A 21,730-nucleotide genomic window follows, 5' to 3' on the forward strand; every position below is an offset into this window, starting at 1 on the left:
TGATGCTTTGATGATTTTGAGTTTTCCTCAAGTCTAGCCATAGCTTGTTCAAACTTCAAGTTGATTGTGTCAATGTGAGCACTAAGTTGAGCACCCAATTGAGTAACGGAGTCCACTTCATGCTTTCCTCCTCTAGTAGCCTTGCGAGGCCTACTATATTGTGAATTATGGACCGCCATTTCCTCAATCTTGTTCCATGTTTGATTGTCATCAACTTCGGTGAACATTCCATTTGATCCCATATTGAGAATGTTCCTTGAATCTTCATATAAACCATTCCAAAATTGTTGCACTAAAAACCATTCGCTAAGTCCATGGTGAGGACATGAGCGACAAATACCTTTGAACCGCTCCCAAGCTTCATACAAAGATTCTTCATCCCTTTGCTTAAAACCCGTAATTTGAGCTCTTAGCATGTTAGTCTTTTCCGGTGGGTAGAATTTTTTGTAGAAAGCTAGAGCTAACTTCTTCCAAGAATCTATTCCAAGGGTTGCCTTATCAAGGCCCTTCAACCATTGCTTTGCGGTGCCGATTAACGAAAAAGGAAATAAGACCCATCTTATTTGGTCTTGAGTCACGCCCGTTTGAGAGATAGCATCACAATAATCGCAAAAGGTTTCCATATGAGAATGAGGGTCCTCACTAGGCATTCCCCCGAATTGGCTCCTCTCAACTAGTTGGATGAAGGCGGACTTGGCAATAAAATTACCGGTGAGATGTTGCGGTGTAGGAGTACCATTTGGTAGATTCTCCTCGGTGGGTATAGAGTGTGACGAGAATTTAGGCATTGTAGGTGGATTTTGTGTGGTATTGTTTAATGGGTTTTCTTCTCCTTCTATTGCGAAAGGATTGACAAACTCACTAGTGGGTTGAACAACTTCACCAACACCTCCCAAATTCCTCCTAACAAGTCTCCTATTATTCGTCAAGGTTCTTTCGATTTCACGGTCAAAAGGTAACAAATCTCTTTGTAACCTTCTAGACATGCAAAATATCAAACAACTCGAAAACAATTAGAACAAACCTTGAGGAGTTTTACTTCCCCAAGGTGAAAAAGACACAACTAATAACAATAAAAGAAATCTTAAATCAATTAAACACCGTCCCCGCAAGAACGGCGCCATTTTTGATCGAGGCCATTTCGTGTTCACAATTAAGCATATGTGGTCGTTGGTCAATGGTCGATACAAAACACAATTTATACTTCACAAACAACTCTACAATTAGTAAAGAGGCAAGTAAAGGTCGGATCCCAAGGGACGGGTATTGAAATGAGAATTCTATTGTAACTAGTAGTGTCTAGGGGTGTCACAAATTGGGTTGATGTAGAAGGTTACTAAACTAAAATAGCAATGAAAATAAACTAGCAAGATGAATAAAATAAGGGGTGTAAACAATTGATTAAAAGCACTAGGGTGTAATGGGTTCATAGGGGAATCATGGGATATGATCATACAAACATGTTCTCAAATTATAAGCAAGCAATTATTGTTGTGATGGATTGAGTTGGGTTATATCTTACAATCCTAGGAAAGTTTGGGTCCCGGAGCCGAATCGATTAGATTGTACAACACCTACAAGTCGACTTAATCTTTCCTACTCAACACATGCATGGTCTAACAAGACTCGAGTTGGGTTATGTCTTACAAGTCAAGTTGAAAGGATAGAAGATGATAGTAAATGCAAGGATTCATAGGCTTAGCATTTCATCAAATATAACATGTGCATGTATTAAGATCAAAACAAGCAAGCAAATAAGATATGAAAGCATATTGATTTAAGCATGAATCATTCCCCATGTTGGTTTCCCCTAATCACCCATTAAACCCTAGCTAAGAGACTACTCACTCATTATCATATTGATCATGCTAGAAAGGTTGTCAATCATACTAACATAATGAAACATGGTGAATAAATGAAAGTAATTAACAATAATTAAAAAGGGATTAAGAGATTATACCTACTAATGATTCCAATAATAAAGCAAGAATAATAGAAGTACTTGAATCCTAGATTGAGAGGTTGTCAATCTCCCAATAATAACCCAAATAATCTTCAATTACCCAAAATAAAGGAAGAACAAGAGAGAGATTAAAGAACTAAAACTTGGATTAAAACTTGATTAATACTTGATTAATACTTGATTAATACTTGATTACAATATTGAAGAGAGATTTGATTGATATTAACTACACTAATTATTGATAAGAAGAACATGCTCCTCTAATTAGACTAATGGGGTATTTATAGTGAAAATTAGGGAGGATGCATTAGGGTTAACTAAGGGCTAAACTAGTAATTACACTTTTAAGTTGAGCAAGGAGAATCCGGTATTTTTCGAGAGAAGGGCTTCTCTTTTTCGTAGCTTGAAGAATGAAAATCGTCTTTATCTCAAATCCGTGCGGATCGGAGTCGGGACGGCCGGATCTGGGCTGAGGAATCCGAGCGGATTCAAGAGAGGGACGCTCGGATTGTGCTGGGGGAATCCGAGCGGATTCCAAGGTGGGACGCTCGGATTGGGCTGGACGGACGGGCGGATTTGGTACAATCCGTTCGGATTGTAGTTCAGCGTCAATTCTTCTTCTTTTCTTCCCTTTTCTTCATAAATTCCTTGGGGATTTCCTCGGGGACTCAAGGATCCTTTTCTTAACATTGTTCTTCTACTATGATATGTACAAAGGCCTTCTAGTCTTGTCTCTCCTTGATGCTTGGTCATTGAATACAATCAATTTAGCCTCGTTTTGCCATGAAAATGCAAGATTCTTACTCCTTTCCTACCAAGGGATCAAAATCTCAAAGAATATGCAAAACAAAGAACTAAAGATAAGAAATGACCCAAATAGGCACTAAAAAGCATGGAAACAATGGTAATTCGGGGGCTAAATATGCGCCAATTATGGTCACATCAGTTGTACAACTTGTATAACTCTTACCTATATATGGATAACTGCAGTGATGTGTTGTATAACTCCTGTACAAAACGTGTATAACTGTAATCATACGATGTATAACTCTATACACAGTCTGAATAACTCTAATGATACAATGTATAACTCTAGCCACAAACATAACTATATCAAAATTGGTTCTTTAATAAGATTTTTACGCACAATTTAGGGTTTGAATTACGCACAATGTATAACTCTAGCCACAACAAGTAGAAATTGTCAAAGAGTTTTACAAAAACCTCTGGAGTTATAACACGATGAATATAAGAACTGCATGTGTACACTGTATTATTGAAGTTATACATATTTGGGTCAGAGTTTTACTAAAACCCACTGAAGTTATAATTCGTACTTGATGAAGCTTTTAAATTACCATCATTTTTTTCGATCAACAACAAGCTACCAAAATGAAAGAACAAATATAATGAACACAATGAAAGTACAACAAAGATTAAGAATAATGAACACAAATTAAATAACTACAACCTACAATAATGAACATTCGAACTCACCATCGACGACAACTTCAATCGCATATAATCGATTTCACGAACCCCGATCACATTTTGATCGTCTTTTTGTGATGAACAATGACAAATTATTTATTTTCAACAAAGCGAATGAATTTTATACGGAAAGATGATGTAGTTAACAGTGGGAATGAAATTTCTTTAATCTTTTTGATGATTTATAATGGATTTGCAGAATTATTCAGGTTTTTTTGATGATTTTCATGGGTTTGGCTTGTTGAGAGGTTTTGAATGGTGAAAAGAGGAGGGAAGCATGCAAAATGATTTAGGAGGCTTTGTTTATTGCTATTGTCCGCGGGATTTGATATGGAGGCAGTACATAAACAGTGAAAGTGGTCCCTCTCTCACACAATCACCATTTTCTTTTTTTTTTTTTGTTTTAAAAATCACGCCCTCTCTCCTCATCTCATCCCTTCAATCCCTTCATCCAAGGGCTCTTATAAAGACTTAGGGCCTTATAAGGTATGAAGACCTTATAAGAACCCTTCTCTCTCTCTCTCTCTCTCTCTCTCTCTCTCTCTCTATATATATATATATATATATATATATATATATATATATATATAGTAAAGTTCATATAAGTCCCTTATATATTTTGAGTCCATTAGTCCTATTATAGGCCTTTGGATGAAGGAGATGGAGGGAGGAGATTACATCTCAATGGAGGGCTAGAAATCAATCTAGCTAATCTCCCTCCCTAATCATTCCTAACTCCTACTCATTCTAATCTAATTCTTCTTATCATTCATTCACTCCTCATTCATTATTTCCAAAAACAAACCCACATCTCTCATCCTCTCTTCCTCTCATCACCAAACCAATAAAAAAAAAACCAAAACAAAAATTTCAAAAAAATCAAATTCTCCTTCCCTCCCTCCGTCCAGTCCCTTAAAACAACCACCTTCGCACCCGACCACCGCCGCCTACCACTCGGACCATATACACCACCACAGCCACCGTCACCTGGCGCACCCTCCTTCATGTCTCCATTACCACGACCCACCAATACCCTTTTTTTTTTGCTTTTAGATCTGACGCCACCACCACCTCCGCACCGCTAAACCACAACCTTCATCGCAGCCGCCTCCATTCACGACCTCCCTTCTCCTCTCCCCCACGCCGCCTCGCACACCCCCGTCACCTCTCCTCCTCACTACCTCACCGCATCACCTGAATCCGTCTGCTCTTATTCTCTTCTTTAAATTTTGAGATTTTCTTTTTTATTTCTAATCTTGTTTTCTTTTAATTTCTGAGATCTCGTTTTAGTTTTATACTTTGATTTGATCTCGTTTTTGATAGCGTTTTTGATTTCGTTTTTCTGACATCTTGTTTTCATTATTTATTTTAAATCTTGTTTATTTCATTGTTATTATTCAAATCTCATTGTTTTCATTGTTTTATTTCAGATTTGGGGATGTGGTTGGGTGGTTGGTTTTTTAATTTATTCTTTTCGGTTTTTTTTATTTTTTTTCGGTTTTTTTTCTTTCTGATTTTTTTTCTTACGGTCGGTGTTTGCTTTGGTCTTTTTATTTTTGTTAGTGTTTATTTTGGTCTTTTTGTTTTCGTAATTACATAATATTTTGTGCTAAAATTATAAATCTTGTTTTTTTTTTTAAAAGTATACAACCTTTAAACATTAAAGTTACACTTATTTTTTGTTAAAATTACACTTATCGTCATTAAAATTACAATTTTTTTTCTGTTAAAATTACACTTCCATCTGTTAAAATTACACTTTTTTCTGTTAAAATTACACTTTTTTCTGTTAAAGTTACACTTTTTTTCTTTTGAAATTACACTTTTTTTGGTTAAAATTACATTTTTTTTTGTTAAAATTTCACTTTTTCCAGTTAAAATTACACTTTTTTCTGTTAAAATTACACTTTTTTTTTGTTAAAATTACACTTTTTCCAGTTAAAATTACATTTTTTTTGTTAAAATTACACTTTTTTCTTTTAAAATTACACTTACTAATCTAGACTATTTGGACAATTTGGACTAACTAATTTGGACTATTTGGACAATTTGGGCTAAGTAATGGAGTTATTAGTAATTTAGACAATTTGGACTAAAGACTAAAGTTACACAAATTTGAACTAAAGTTATACAATTTGGACTAAAATTACACAATTTGAACTAAATTTCGACTATTTACAACTAAATTTGGACAAGAATTATACAATTTGGACTAAAAATACACTTTGGACTAAAGGTAAAATTTGGACTAAAGTTATACAATTTGGACTAAAGTTACACAATTTGGAATAAAATTACACAATTTTGGACTAAAATTACACAAATTTGGACTGAAATTACATAATTTGTACTAAAAATACACTATTTACGACTAAATTTGAACTAAAATTTACACTATTTACGACTAAACTTGGACTAAAGTTACACAATTCATTTATTTTGACTCATTGATATTGTGCAATTTCAATCGTTGTCGACTAAAGTGTAACTTTAGTACATTGATAGCGTAATTTTTATGAGTGTAATTTTAGTCCATAAAAGTGTATTTTTTGTCCAAAAAAGTGTAATTTTAGTCCACAAATGTGTAACTTTAGTCTACAAAAGTGTAATTTTAGTCCACGGAAGTGTAATTTTAGTCCAAATTGTATAAATATATTCCAAATTTGTGTATCTTTAGTCCAAATTGTGTAAATTACAAATAACTCCATTAGTTAGTCCAAATTGTGTAATTTTAGTCCAAATTTGTGTAACTTCAGTCCAAATTGTTCTAGCTTTAGTCCAAAAGCGTACTTTAGTCATTGAGAGGGTAACCTTAGTAGAGATAAGTGTAACTTTAATAATAGAGATAAATGTAACTTTAATGAAGACAAGTGTAATTTTAACAGAAAAAGGTGTAATTTTAACAGGAAAAAGTATAATTTTAACCGGAAAAAGAGTGTAATTTTAACGAGAAAAAGTGTAATTTTAACGTTAAAAAGTGTAATTTTAACAGAAAAAAATGTAATTTTAACAGAAAAAAGTGTAATTTTAACGTTAAAAAAGGTAATTTTAACAGGAAAAAAACTGTGATTTTAACCGGAAAAAGTGTAATTTTAACGGAAAAAAGTGTAATTTTAATGGGCAAAAGTGTAATTTTAACCGAAAAAGTGTAATTTTAACCGAACAAGTAAGTTTAATAGATCCTAAATCACACAATACCAAGACTAAATTTTAAATACGAAATTTGGCAAATATATAACAAGACGGATATTAACAAAGTGATATGAACAAGAAAAAAGTAAAAAATGAGATTTCATAACTAATAGATTTAGTACTAAAATCACACTATAATTTGTAAAAACCAAAACATCAAAATTGAAAAAAAAAAACGGAAATGAAAAAAAAACGGGTCAATGAAAATTGATCTATTTTAGTAGATCTAAGATTAAAATAAAAAAAAACTCACAAATTTAAAATAATATTATATAGCAAGACGATATAAGGAGAAAAAAAAAACAAAAAAAACAAAATAAAAAGAACACCCAAACATCAAGTTAAAAAAAAAAATATTAAAAAATGACGTCAGGGCGGCGGCTGCGGTGGCGGTTGGCGACTGTGGTGGTTTCCGGTGGGTGGTGGTAGGTGGATGGTGAATGAGGAAAAGATGAATAAATGATTTATTTGGATTTTTTGGGTTTTTTATTTGTTTGGTTTTTTGGGTTTTTTTTTGGTTTTTTTTGGAGAAAATATGGAGAAGTGAGATATAGAGAGAGAATGAGGAGATGTGATAATGAGTTGATGAATGAAAGATGAGGAGGATTAATGTAGTTAATAAGAAAATTAGAGAAAGATGGCAAAATTAGAGCATTAACCTTAATTTTTTTGTTCTCATCTTAGCCCTCCATTTCCAAGATTCAATGGCCCATAATAGGACTTATGGACTCACATGTAAGAGGAGGACTCACTTGATCTTATTACTATATATATATATATATATATATATATATATATATATATATATATATATATATATATATATAGTGTAAAGATCAAGAGAGTCCACCTCTTACATTTGATTCCATAAGTTCCCTTTAGAGCCATTGGATGAGGAAGATGGAGGGTTGAGATTGGAAGCAAAAAGGAGGGGATTAAAGCTCATTAATCCCACTCTCTCACTACCTATACTAATTAATTCTAATTAATCACTAATTCAATATATATACATTTTCCTCCCACCTAATTATCTCTCATCCACACAATTTACTTCACACACTCTCTCTAAAATCCTTTCCCTCTCAAAATCCCTATAATTCAAAAGCAAAAAAAAAAAAACAAAAAAAACTACCCCCATCCCCCGCGGCCACCACCACCTACCCCACGATCACCACCACCCATCCCCACACCCCCGTCTAACCACAACAACCACCGCTGCCACCTCACCCCACCAACTCGTCTCTCTTCATCTCTCCCCCTCACCTAGATGTGCCGCCATCCACACCACCTGCCCCCACACCACAACCCAGATCTGCCGCCATCCACACCACAACCCATACCCACCACCTACTCACAACCCGACACCCACCACGGCCCACAACTACCACGACCCACCACCTGCTCACGCCGCACTGCCTCCACCAGTCCACCTTCGTCCTCTTTCCGCCGCCGCCCTCAACAAAAAACACCACCCTCTTCTTCTCCCTCTACCGAGTTCTTCTTCCTTAATTTCTCGCCCTCAACAAAAAACACCTCCGTCCTATTTTTGTTCTTGTGCTGGGGATGTTCTTTGTTGTGGTTTTGTTTTTTTTTTTTTTTGTTTTTTTTTTTCCTTTCTCCTCTTTCTTCTCCTCCTTTTTCGACTGTCAAGTTTCTTTCTTTTTTTTTTCTTTTTTTTTTTTTAAAAAAAAAGACGTGGGCTGGGGTGGGGGATGTTATTGTTGTGGTTATTTTTTTTTTTTTTCCTTTTGTTTTTCTTCTTCCTCTTTCTCCTTCTTTTTTTCCTTTTATTCTTCCTTCTTTTTTTCCTTACCCAGATCTGTTTTTTTTTTTTTAATTATTGTTATATTAGATCGTTTTATTTTAGTCTTAGATCTAATAAATAGATCTAAGGTTATTTGTTGATTTTCATCTTAGATGTGCATTTTTTTCTCCTAGAATTACTCTTTTTTCTGCTAGAATTACTCTTTTTTTGGTTGAAATTACACTTTTTTTCTACTAGAATTACAATAACTTTTTTTTTGCTACAATTACTCTTTTTTCTGCTAGAATTACTCTTTTTGGCTAGAATTACACTTTTTCCTGCTAGAATAACACTTTTTTTTACTAAAATTACACTTTTTCTGCTAAAGTTACACTTTTTGTTGTTAGAATTACACCTTTTTCTGTTAAAATCACACTTTCCTCCATTAAAATTACACTTTTTTCTGTTAAAATTATACTTTTTTTTGCTAGAATAACACTTTTTTCGGCTAAAATTACACTTTTAGTTGTTAGAATTACACTTTTTTCTATTAAAATTACACTTTTTTTTTTTGCTAGAATAACACTTTTTTCGGCTAAAATTACACTTTTTGTTGTTAGAATTACATTTTTTTCTGTTAAAATTATATATTTTTTTTGCTAGAATAACACTTTTTTCGGCTAAAATTACACTTTTTGTTGTTAGAATTACACTTTTTGTTGTTAGAATTACACTATTTTCTGTTAGAATTACACTTAGCTCTATTGGACTAATGTTATACTCTCATTGGACTTGGTCATATTCTCATATTCTCATTGGACTAATGTTACATTCTCAATGGACTAAAATTACATTCTCAGTGGACTAAAATTATACTTTTCTGGACTAAAAGTACACTTTTCTGGACTAAAAGTACACTTTTCTGGACTAAAATTACATTCTCCTTGACTAAAAATAACAATCTTATTGGACTGAAATTACACTTACCTGGACTAAAATAACACTTTTTGTCATTAAAATAACACTCGTAAAATGCTAAATTACAATAACTTGTGATAAAATGACAAAAATTCAAAATATTATTCGTTAAAATCACTCGGAAAAGATTGAAGTTAAACTTGTAAAACGCTAAATTCTCGAAAATATTTCTTAAAATTACACTTTTTGCTGTTAGAATTACACTCGTAAAATCCTAAAATGTCGAAAACTTGTCTCGAAAAAAAAAAACGAAAAAAACGAAACAGTCGAAAGTTTGTCTCGAAAAAAAAAAACGAAAAAAAACCGAAACAGGAAAAATGTTAACAAAATTTTCATAAACTTTGAAGTATAAGACAAAATATGGTGTTAATTGTGTATGATAATGAATTAGTGAATGTATTATTAAAACTAGAGAGAGAAGTGAATTAATTAGTGTTAAGTGTGTTTTTTGCTTTCAATCTCAACCTTCCACCATGCATGATCCAAGGGTTGTGGGAGGGACTTATGGACTCAAAAAAAAAACGGGACTTAGAAGAACTTTGCTCTATATATATATATATATATATATATATATATATATATATATATATAGAAGGGTTCTTCTAAGGCCACTACATCTAATAAGTCCCTAAGTCCTTATAAGGACCTTAGGATGGAAGGGATAGAGGGATGAGATTTCATCTTGATGGAGGGCCACAAATCTCCCTCACTAATCTCCCTCACTAATCTTGTACAACTCCATCCTAATTTGTATAACTCCATCCTCATTCTAATTCTCCCAACTCACTCACTCATTATTCACTCTCTCACACTTCTCTCATCCTTCTTTCTCTCTCATTTTCCTCTCATTCTCTCAAAACAAAAAAAAAACCCAAATAAAACCCAAACTAAAAAAAAACCAAAACACAAACAAAAAACCAAAAAATATACACAAATCCTCTCCTCTCCTTCTCGGTAACCACCAGCCCTCCGCCCTCCACTCGCCGCAGCCACCTTCACTCGCGCCCACCGCCACTGCCTCCACCACTACCATCGACGCCCACAAACCCGCATCCCTTCCTCTCCTCTTTCTCCTTCCACCATTGACAACACCAACATCGCACCACCACCGCAGCCTCCTTCTCCCTCTCTAACACCAAAACCGCCCCACGACAACAGCCATCATGGCCACGGCCAGCAGCAGCCCACGGCCCTACCGTCAACCCCCGACACCAACAATCCCACCTGCAACAACCACACACACACCACACACCTACACTAACTACCACCATCGTGGCCGCCACCACTACCACTGTGCCGGCCTGAACACGGTGGTTTCAAGGTTGGCCACCATGCCGGCAGCCACCACCCACCACAGAGGCAATAACGCAACAACAGCCGCGACATCAACAACCATAACCAACCCGACATCCCTCTTTCTCTCCCATTTCCCGCCACCTACAGCCACCCTCCCGGCCAACCAGAACCACCACTCGACTCCTCTCACCACCCTCGACCTAGATTTGTCCATACCCAGACCCAAACCAACCCGCAACCCCTTCAAAAACGAAGCCCTAAACCGGGTCACCAAACCCCTTCTCAGATTCATTCAAATTTCAAATTTCAGATTTGTTTTTTTTTTTGTTTTTTTTTTTTTTAATAAAAAAATCGTTTGGTTTTTTAGTATTTATTGTCACTAATCTCGTTTTTGTATGGGTTTTGTTTTAATTTCATTGTTCATTTTTAAAATTTTTCAGATTTACTTTATTTTGTTCTTTGTTTTTTGGTTTTTGTTATTTCGTTATTTTGTTATTATTTGAGATTTGGTATTAATTTTGTGTGGTGTTGTTTTTTTAGATCTATTGGGTTTTTTGTGTTTTTGTCATATTTACTTTATTTTGTTATTGTTATTTGGTTTTTAATTTTTGTTGGTTATTAATTTTTTGTTGGTTATACACTTAAAACATTAAAGTTATACTATTTATGACTAAAGTTATACACTTAAAACATTAAAGTTATACTTTTTTGTTATTGTTATTTGGTTTTGTCATAATTACGATTTTTCATATTTATTTGGTTTTTATAAAAGTTATACTATTTACGACTAAAGTTATACACTTCAAACATTAAAGTTATACTATTTACGACTAAAGTTATACACTTAAAACATTAAAGTTATACATTTTATGACTAAAGTTATTGTTATTTGGTTTTGTTATTGTTCATTTTTTTAATTTTTCAGATTTACTTTATTTTGTTCTTTGTGTTTTGGTTTTTGTTATTTTGTTATTATTTGAGATTTGGTATTAATTTTGTGTGGTGTTGTTTTTTTTAGATCTATTGGTTTTTTTGTGTTTTTGTCATATTTACTTTATTTTGTTATTGTTATTTGGTTTTTAAATTTTTGTTGGTTTTTTGTTTGGTTGGGTTATACAAATTTGGACTAAAGTTATACAAAAAACGACAAATTTGGACTGAAGTTATACAAATACGGACTAAAGTTATACAAATAAGGACTAAAGTTATACAAATTTGGACTAAAGTTATACAAATTTGGACTACAATTATACAAAAAATGATTGAAGTTATACAAATAAGGACAAAAGTTATTCAAATAAGGACTAAAGTTATACAAAAATGGACTAAAGTTATACAAAAAAGGACTGAAGTTATACAAAAATAGACCAAAGTTATACAAAAAAGGACTAAAGTTATACAAAGATTGGACTAAAGTCATACAACAATGGACTAAAGTTATACAAAAATGAACCAAAGTTATACAAAAATGAACCAAAGTTATACAAAAATGGACTAAAGTTATACAAAAAATTGGACTAAAGTTATACAAAAATGAACCAAAGTTATACAAAAATGAACCAAAGTTATACAAAAATAGACCAGAGTTATACAAAAAATGCACCAAAGTTATACAAAAAATGGACTAAAGTTATACAAAAAATTGGACTAAAGTTATACAAAAATTGGACTAAAGTTATACAAAAATGAACCAAAGTTATACAAAAATGAACCAAAGTTATACAAAAATGAACCAAAGTTATATTTGTATAACTTTGGTTCATTTTTGTATAACTTTGGTTCATTTTTGTATAACTTTAGTCCAATTTTTTGTATAACTTTAGTCCAATTTTTGTATAACTTTAGTCTTTTTTTGTATAACTTTGGTCTATTTTTGTATAACTTTGGTTCATGTTTGTATAACTTTAGTCCATTTTTGTATAACTTTGGTTCATTTTTGTATAACTTTGGTCCATTTTTGTATAACTTTGGTTCATTTTTGTATAACTTTGGTTCATTTTTGTATAACTTTAGTCCTTATTTGTTTAACTTTAGCCCATATTTGTATAACTTTAATCCATATTTGTATAATTTTAGTCCATTTTTGTATAACTTTGGTTCATTTTTGTATAACTTTGGTTCATTTTTTTATAACTTTAGTCCAATTTTTTGTATAACTTTAGTCCAATTTTTGTATAACTTTAGTCTTTTTTTGTATAACTTTGGTCTATTTTTGTATAACTTTGGTTCATTTTTGTATAACTTGACTCCATTTTTGTCTTAGATGAAAAAAAAGTATCTCAAAAAAAAAAACGAGATTTAAAACACGAAATCTTAAAAAAAAACGTATAACAAGAAGAGATTTAAGAAAATGAATAAAAAATGAGAACTAACAAAATAAAAGACAACTAAAATAAAATAAAAGACAAAAAAAATAATGAATGGAAAAAACAACTAAAAACATACAAATTAATACAAAACGAAAAAAAAAACGAGTTGAAAAAAAAAAAAAAGTCAGCGGCGGTGGGGCGGCGGGGGTGGGGTGGCGGCGGCGGGGGTGGTGGGTGGTTATTTGGTGTCGGGTGGGGTGGTGGTGGGTGGTGGTGAATGAGGAAGAGAGGAATGAATGATTTATTTGAGTTTTTTGATTTATTTGGATTTTTTGGGTTTTTTATTTATTTGGATTTTTGGTTTTTTTTTTATTTATTTGGTTTTTTTTTTAGAGTTTGAGAGAAGAGAGAAATGAAATGTGTAAGATGAAAGAGAAATGGATGAGTGGAAAACAAATATATAGTAAATTAGTGATTAATTAGAGTGGATTAGTGAAGGAGGAGAGAGATGGTGAGATTAGCTTATAAACACACTTTTTGGGGTTGATCTCATCCCTCCATTTCGCTCCATCCAATGGCTCATAATAGAACTTATGGACTCAATATAAATGTTGGCCTTAGTTGATTTCTTCTCTATATATTAATAAGATCATGTAAGTCCACCTCTTACATGTGAGTCCATAAGTCTCATTGTGAGCCTTTGGATCTTGAAAATAAAGGGATAGGATGAACCACAAAAAAAAATGGTTAATCCTCTTGCTCTCTTCCTCTAATTTTCTTATTAACTCCATTAGTTCTCATCACTAATCATTAACCTCTCATTCTCACATCTCCTCATTCTCTCTCTATATCTCACTTCTCCATATTCTCTAAAAAAAACCCAAGAAAAAAACCCAAAAAACCAAACAAATAAAAAACCCAAAAAATCCAAATAAATCATTTACTCATCTATTCTTCATTCACCTACCACCACCCACCGGACACCACCACAGTCGCCACCCCCGCCACCGCCACCACCACCACCGCCGCCGCCGCCACGACGTCATTTTTTTATTTTTTATTATTTTTTTTAAACTTAATGTTTGGGTGTTCTTTTTATTTTTTTTGTTGTTTTTTTCTCCTTATATCGTCTTGCTATATAATATTGTTTAAAATTTGTGAGTTTTTTTTATTTTAATCTTAGATCTACTAAAATAGATCAATTTTCATTGACCCGTTTTTTTTGTTCATTTCCGTTTTGTTATTTTTTTTTTCAATTTTCATGTTTTGGCTTTTTTTTTTCATTTCCGTTTTGTAGTTAATGTTTTGTTTTTTTTGACCCATCTCCGTTTTTTTTTGTTCATTTCCGTTTTTTTTTTTTTTTTTTTTTTTTTTTTTTTTTCAATTTTCATGTTTTGGTCTTTTTTTTCCCGGTTATTGACATTCTTACAAATTATAGTTTGATTTTAGTACTAAATCTATTAGTTATGAAATCTCATTTTTTACTTTTTTCTTGTTGATATCACTTTGTTAATATTCGTCTTGTTATATATATTTGCCAAATTTCGTATTTAAAATTTTCTTTTGGTATTGTGTGATTTAGGATCTATTAAAATTACTTTATCAAAAAATTACACCTTTTTTTCGTTAAAATTACACTTTTTTCCGTTAAAATTACACTCTTTTCCGTTAAAATTACACTTTTTTTGGGTTAAAATCACAGTTTTTTCCTTGTTAAAAATACACTTTTTCCGTTAAAATTACACTTTTTTGTGTTAAAATTACACTTTTTTTCCGGTTAAAATTATTGTACTAAATCTATTAGTTATGAAATCTCATTTTTTACTTTTTTTCTTGTTGATATCACTTTGTTAATATCCGTCTTGTTATATATATTTGCCAAATTTCGTATTTAAAATTTTCTTTTGGTATTGTGTGATTTAGGATCTATTAAAATTACTTTATCGGTTAAAATTACACTTTTTTCCGTTAAAATTACACTTTTTTTTTGGTTAAAATCACAGTTTTTTCCTTGTTAAAATTACACTTTTTTCCGTTAAAATTACACTTTTTTCTGTTAAAATTACACTTTTTTTCGGGTTAAAATTACACTTTTCCGTTAAAATTACACTTTTTTTTGTTAAAATTACACTTTTTTCCTTTAAAATTACACTTGTCTTCATTAAAGTTACATTTATCTCTACTAAGGTTATCTTCTCAATGACTAAAGTTACGCTTTTGGACTAAAGTTAGAACAATTTGGACTGAAGTTACAGAAATTTGGACAAAAATTACACAATTTGGACTAAAGATACACAAATTTGGACTATAGTTATACCTTTGGATTAAAATTACACTTTTATGGACTAAAATTACACTTTCGTGGACTGAAATTACACTTTTGTAGACTAAATTTATACATTTGTGGATTAAAGTTACACATTTGTAGACTAAAATTACACTTTTTTGGACTAAAATTACACTTTTGTGGACTAAAATTACACTCATAAAATGATAAAAGATACACACACTATCAATTTACTAAGTTACACTTTAGTGGACAATGATTGGAATTGCACAATCTAAATGACTCAAAATAAATGAATTGTGTAACTTTAGTTCTAATTGTGTAATTTTACTCTAAATTTAGTCGTAAATAGTGTATTATTAGTTCAAAATTATTCGTAAATAGTGTATTTTCAGTCCAAAAATGTATTTTTAATCCAACATTGTATAATTTTAGTCCAAATTTAGTTGTAAATATTGTATTCAATTTAGTCGTAAACTCCATTAGTTCGTCCAAATAGTCCAAATTAGTTAGTCCATATTGTTCAAATTGTCCAAATTAGTTAGTCCAAATTCTCCAAATAGTCCAAATTAGTCTGTCTAACTTTAGTCCAAGAGTGTAACTTTAGTCATTAATAGAGATAAGTGTAATTTTAACAGGAAAAAGTGTAATTTTAAAGGAGAAAGGTGTAATTTTAAAGGAAAAAAATGTAATTCCAACAAGAAAAAGTGTAATTTTAATAGGAAAAAGTGTAATTGTAACAGAATTGAGTGTAATTTTAACATAAAAAGTGTAATTGTAACAAAAAAAGTGTAATTGTAAGAAAAAAAGTGTAATTGTGACAGAAAAAGTGTAATTGTAACAAGAAAAAGTGTAATTCCAACAAGAAAAAACTGTAATTTTAACAGGAAAAAGTGTAATTGTAACAGAATTGAGTGTAATTTTTAACATAAAAAGTGTAATTGTAACAAAAAAAGTGTAATTGTAAGAAGAAAAAGTGTAATTGTGACAAGAAAAAGTGTAATTCCAACAAGAAAAAGTATAATTTTAACAGGAAAAAGTGTAATTGTAACAAGAAAAAGTGTAATTCCAACAAGAAAAAGTGTAATTGTAATAGAAAAAAGTGTAATTTTAACAGGAAAAAGTGTAATTTTAACGGAAAAAAAGTGTAATTTTAACGAAAAAAAGTGTAACTTTAACAACAAAAAAAATGTGAAATTTTAACTGATATTAACAAGGCGAGATTTGTAAAAAACCAAGATAAACACCAACAATATTAGATCTAAAATAAAAAATGATGTAAAACGAAAATAAAAAATAAAAAACGATGTAAAACACCAACAATATTTAAACACCAAGATAAACACCAACAATATTAGATCTAAAATAAAAAACGATGTAAAACACCAACAAATTAAATATCGTCACCACATCACCACCACGAATATCGTCACCATCCACATGACTTATAAAAGAAAGTGATAAAAAAACCGAAACTGAAATAAATTAAAAAAACGATTCTGAAATAAATAAAAACCTTCAAAAGAGATTTGATTTAAAAAAAAAAAAAAAAAAACGAAACTGAAAAAGTCAGAACATGAACAACCAACAACAACAACAACAAATTCCAAAACTAACAAGATCTCAAAAAACCTTCAAAAGATGGGTTTTTTTTTTAAAAAAAAAAAAATGAAACAAGATCTCAAGGAAGGGAAAAGGACGGTTTAGGCGTGAGGATGTGGTAGGTGTCGGGTTTTGGGTTGTGGAGGGCGATAGTGAATGAGGCGTCAGATCTGGTCGAATGGGGAGGTGCGGTGGGTTGTTGGTGGTGAATGGGGAGGTGCGGTGGGTTGGCTTATAGGCAGAAAGAGGAGGAGGTGAGTGGTGGTGGCGGTTGCTGACGGTGGTGCGGTGTCCGGCGGCGGAGGCGGCAGGAGCAGGAAGGAAGAGGGAAAAGGACGGTGGTGGTGGCGGGTGCAGGGTGGTTGTTTGAGGGGACGGGATGAGAATGAGAGGATTTCTCATTTGAAATTTTTGTTTTGGGTTTTTTTTGGTTTTTTTGTTTTGGGTTTTTTTTGGTGATGGGAGGAAGAGAGGATGAGAGATTTTGTTTTGTTTTTGGAATGAATGAATGAGAGAGGAATGAATGAATGATAACAATGAAATTAGAATGAGGGGAGATTAGGAAGGATTAGGGAGGAAGATTAGCTAGATGCATTTCTAGCCCTCCATTGAGATGCAATCTCCTCCCTCCATTCCTTTCATCCTAAGGCCCTTAGAAGGACTAAGGGACTCAATTTGATGTAAGGACTTATAAGAACTTTACACTATATATATATATATATATATATATATATATATATATATATATATATATATATATATATATATATATATATATATATAGTGTAAAGATCAAGTGAGTCCATGTCTTACATTTGAGTCCATAAGTTCTCTTTAGGACCATTGGATGGGAAGGTTGGAGGGCTGAGATTGGAAGCAAAAAAAAGAGGGATTATGACCTAATTAAACCCTTTCCCTCTCTACTTTTCTAATCCACCTTAATCTAACACTAATTTACTATATAACATTTTTTCTTCCCCTAACTTCTCACTCATCTCTCACAATTTCAGTCCCATATCTCTCTAAAACCCAATTAATTCAATTATCTCAAGTAATTCCCCCAATTAATTCCCCAAAAAAATCCAAAATAAATCACTCAAGAAATCCTCCCACCACCACCCACTGCCGCCACCGCCGGCTCCACCTCCTATAAGTCCATAACCGACAGCCTCCACCTCCCATAACAGACCACCCAGAGCCACCCGCCACCCGCACCACCGCACCAAATATTTGTTTTTGAATCTCGTTTTTCTTCATATTTCCATATCTGGAACTTCTTCTTCTTGTTTTTTTTTTTTTTTTTTTTGGTTTCTTCCGTCACCAAAACCGCCGCCTACCCTCTCTTCCTCCTCTTTTTTCTTCTTTCTTCTCTAATCCGTTCAAATGGCGTTAATGTTTAAGATTGTGTTTTTTATATGTTTAAGATCTCGTTTCACAATGTTTAAGATTGTGTTTTTTTAAAAAATTGTTTTCTTAGGTGTTGTTGGAGGTATTGTGGGTGAATCTCGTTTCACTATTTTTTTTTTCTTCTTTTTCGATTTCTGTTCAGATCTACATATTGTTTTTTTTTTTTTTTTTTTTTTTTTTTAATTATTTCGTGTGTTAAAATTTGGTGTTTTTTTAAAAAAATTGTTTTCGTAGGTGTTGTTGGAGTTATTGTGGGTGCTACTCGGTTTTCAGATCTCGTTTCACATTATTTATTTATTTTTTTCCAGTTTTTGCTCGTGTTTTTTTTTGTCGATGATGTTGTTGGTGTTGTTGTGGTGTTGGTTGTCGTTTTTTCTTAATGGTTGTGTTCTTTTTTAAATTGTTGGTGGTGTTCTTAATTTCAGATCTCGTTTTTTCAGTTTGTGTGTGTTTTAAATTTTTTTGTTTCTTTTTTCATTTTCGGATCTAAGAGGGTTGGTGTTTTCTTTGATTTTGGTTGTCTGTGCGTTTTGTTTTCTTTGATTTTTCTTTTTCTTTTTTTTTTGGTTTTGTTGTTTTCATACATGTTGTTAGAATTAAACTTTTCTTTGATTTTGGTGTTTTCTTTTTTCTGCTAGAATAATATTTTTTTCGGCTAAAATTACACTTTTTGTTGTTAGAATTACACTTTTCTTCATTAAAATTACACTTTTTTCTGTTAGAATTACACTTTTCTTCATTAAAATTACACTTTTTTCTGTTAAAATTACACTTTTTATTGTTAGAATTACACTTTTTTCTTTTAGAATTACACTTTTTCCTCATTAAAATTACACTTTTTTCTGTTAAAATTACACTTTTTGTTGTTAGAATTACACTTTTTTCTTTTAGAATTACACTTTTTCTTCATTAAAATTACACTTTTTTCTGTTAAAATTACACTTTTTGTGGTTAGAATTACACTTTTTTTTGTTAGAATCACACTTTTCTTCATTAAAATTACACTTTTTTCTGTTAAAATTATACAATACTTTTTTTAGCTAGAATAACACTTTTTTTCTGTTAAAATTACACTTTTCTTCATTAAAATTACATTTTTTTCTGTTAAAATTATACTATACTTGTTTTTGCTAGAATAACACTTTTTTCGGCTAAAATTACACTTTTTGTTGTTAGAATTACACTTTTTGTTGTTAGAATTACACTTTTTTCTGTTAGAATTACACTTACCTCTATTGGACTAATGTTACACTCTCAATGGACTTGGTCATATTCTCATTGGACTAATGTTACACTCTCAATTGACTATGGACTTGGTCATATTCTCATATTCTCATTGGACTAATGTTACACTCTCAATGGACTAAAATTACATTCTCAAGGACTGAAATTATACTTTTATGGACTAAAATTACACTTTTCTGGACTAAAATTACATTCTCCTTGACTAAAAATAACAATCTCATTGGACTGAAATTACACTTACCTGGACTAAAATAACACTTTTTGTCATTAAAATAACACTCGTAAAATGGTAAATTACAATAACTTGTGAAAGAATGACAAAAATTCAAAATATTATTCGTTAAAATCACTCGGAAAAGATTGAAGTTAAACTTGTAAAACACTAAATTCTCGAAAATATTTCTTAAAATTACACTTTTTGCCGTTAGAATTACACTCGTAAAATCCTAAAATGTCGAAAACTTGTCTCAAAAAAAAAAAACGAAAAAAACGAAACAGTCGAAAACTTGTCTCGAAAAAAAAAAAACCAAAAAAACCGAAACAGGAAAAATGTTAACAAAATTTTCATAAACTTTGAAGTATAAGACAAAATATGGTGTTAATTGTGTATGATAATGAATTAGTGAATGTATTATTAAAACTAGAGAGAGAAGTGAATTAATTAGTGTTAAGTGTGTTTTTTGCTTTCAATCTCAACCTTCCACCATGCATGATCCAAGGGTGGTGGGAGGGACTTATGGACTCAAAAAAAAAAAGGGACTTAGAAGAACTTTGCTCTATATATATATATATATATATATATATATATATATATATAGTGATAAGTTCTTCTAAGTCCTTAATATCTTTTGAGTCCCTAAGTCTTTATTAGGGCCCTTGGATTAGGAGAATGGAGAGTGGAGATTTGCCTACTTTAAGCCCATTATAGGCGTGAAAAAAAAGGAAATAGGGTGAGCAGGAGAGAGAAGGGATGTGTCAGTGCAATTGGCTATTACCCACTGTGCACACACAAACACATGCATAATCACTCAACAACCTTCCTCAACACATTTCTTAGACATACTCCACCAAAACACAATTTGAAAAAAAGAAAATCAGCAGACTGGCGAAAATTGAGAGCAAAGCCTACTTTCTTCATTTCCCATCTTCCTTTATCAGCTTGCATTATCAGCTTCCTTGATCATCTTCCATCATTATCCTCGAAGCTCAGAAACAAACAACAAGACCAACGTCCAACGTAAAAAATGACGGATTTGCAAATGGTTCCATTTGGCCATGGTAATTATTGGATTGTTTTGTTTTTATGTTCTTCATGTTAGTTTATATATCATATTTTTATGAAAACAGTAGGTTAGATATTAACAGTTCTTTAAATATGATGAGGAAGTGTATTTTAGGTTATTTTTGAAGCTTGTTTTTTAATATGTCAAATATGTAAATCCACTCTTTTAACATGAACTCCATCATTATGGAGTTCAATATCAACTCTGTGAATAATAAGTTAAACTTCTCCATGATGGAAGTTAAACTCTGTGAATAATAAGTTCAACATCATAGTGTCAGGCTTGAAATTTATAATAGTGAATTCGATGAAATTGTAATTTTAACTGCAAAATGTGTGAATTTAAGCCACCAAAGTATCTTAAATTGAAATTTGTATCTTAAATTGAAATTGTCAATATCGTAAGTACAACTTATAAAAGTGTAATTATATGTGATAAAAGTATAATTGTAACAGGTAAAAGTGTTATTGTAAGAGACAAAATATGTCAGTTTTCAAACTGTAATTGTAATGATTACAAGGATAATTGTAACAGACAAAAGTGTAATTATAACAACCAAATGGTTTATTGTAACAGAAAAGCAAGTTTTGAAACTGTAATTGTAATAATAAAAAGTATAATTCTAACAGATTGGACTGTAATTTTAACAGGTTAAATTGTTGTTATAACAGGCAAAAGTTCTAAATTTGTAAACATTAATTATTACTAGTAAAAGTGTGATTGCAAAAGACAATTTCTGTAAGTTTTCAAACTGTAATTCTAATAGAAACAAGTATAATTGTAACACAGAAAAGTGTTATTTTAACAACCAAAAGGCTTATTGTTACAGAAAAGCTGCAAGTTTATAAACTATAATTGTAATAGTAGAAAGTATAATTCTAACAGGCAAAAGTGTAATTTTAACAATGAAAAGTGTAATTTTAAGGAATATAT

At 31.5% G+C, this 21,730-nt stretch overlaps 1 non-coding gene across 1 annotated transcript; it reads left to right on the forward strand.

Annotated features, from left to right (window-relative positions):
- The first annotated feature begins 309 nt into the window (after positions 1–309).
- LOC141609992 (small nucleolar RNA R71) lies at positions 310–416 on the forward strand. Its single transcript, XR_012527889.1, has one exon. It is a non-coding gene; the product is annotated as a small nucleolar RNA R71 (small nucleolar RNA).
- Positions 417–21,730: the final 21,314 nt, after the last annotated feature.

Source organism: Silene latifolia, chromosome 10 (assembly GCF_048544455.1).
Source record: "Silene latifolia isolate original U9 population chromosome 10, ASM4854445v1, whole genome shotgun sequence".
Taxonomy (NCBI): domain Eukaryota; kingdom Viridiplantae; phylum Streptophyta; class Magnoliopsida; order Caryophyllales; family Caryophyllaceae; genus Silene; species Silene latifolia.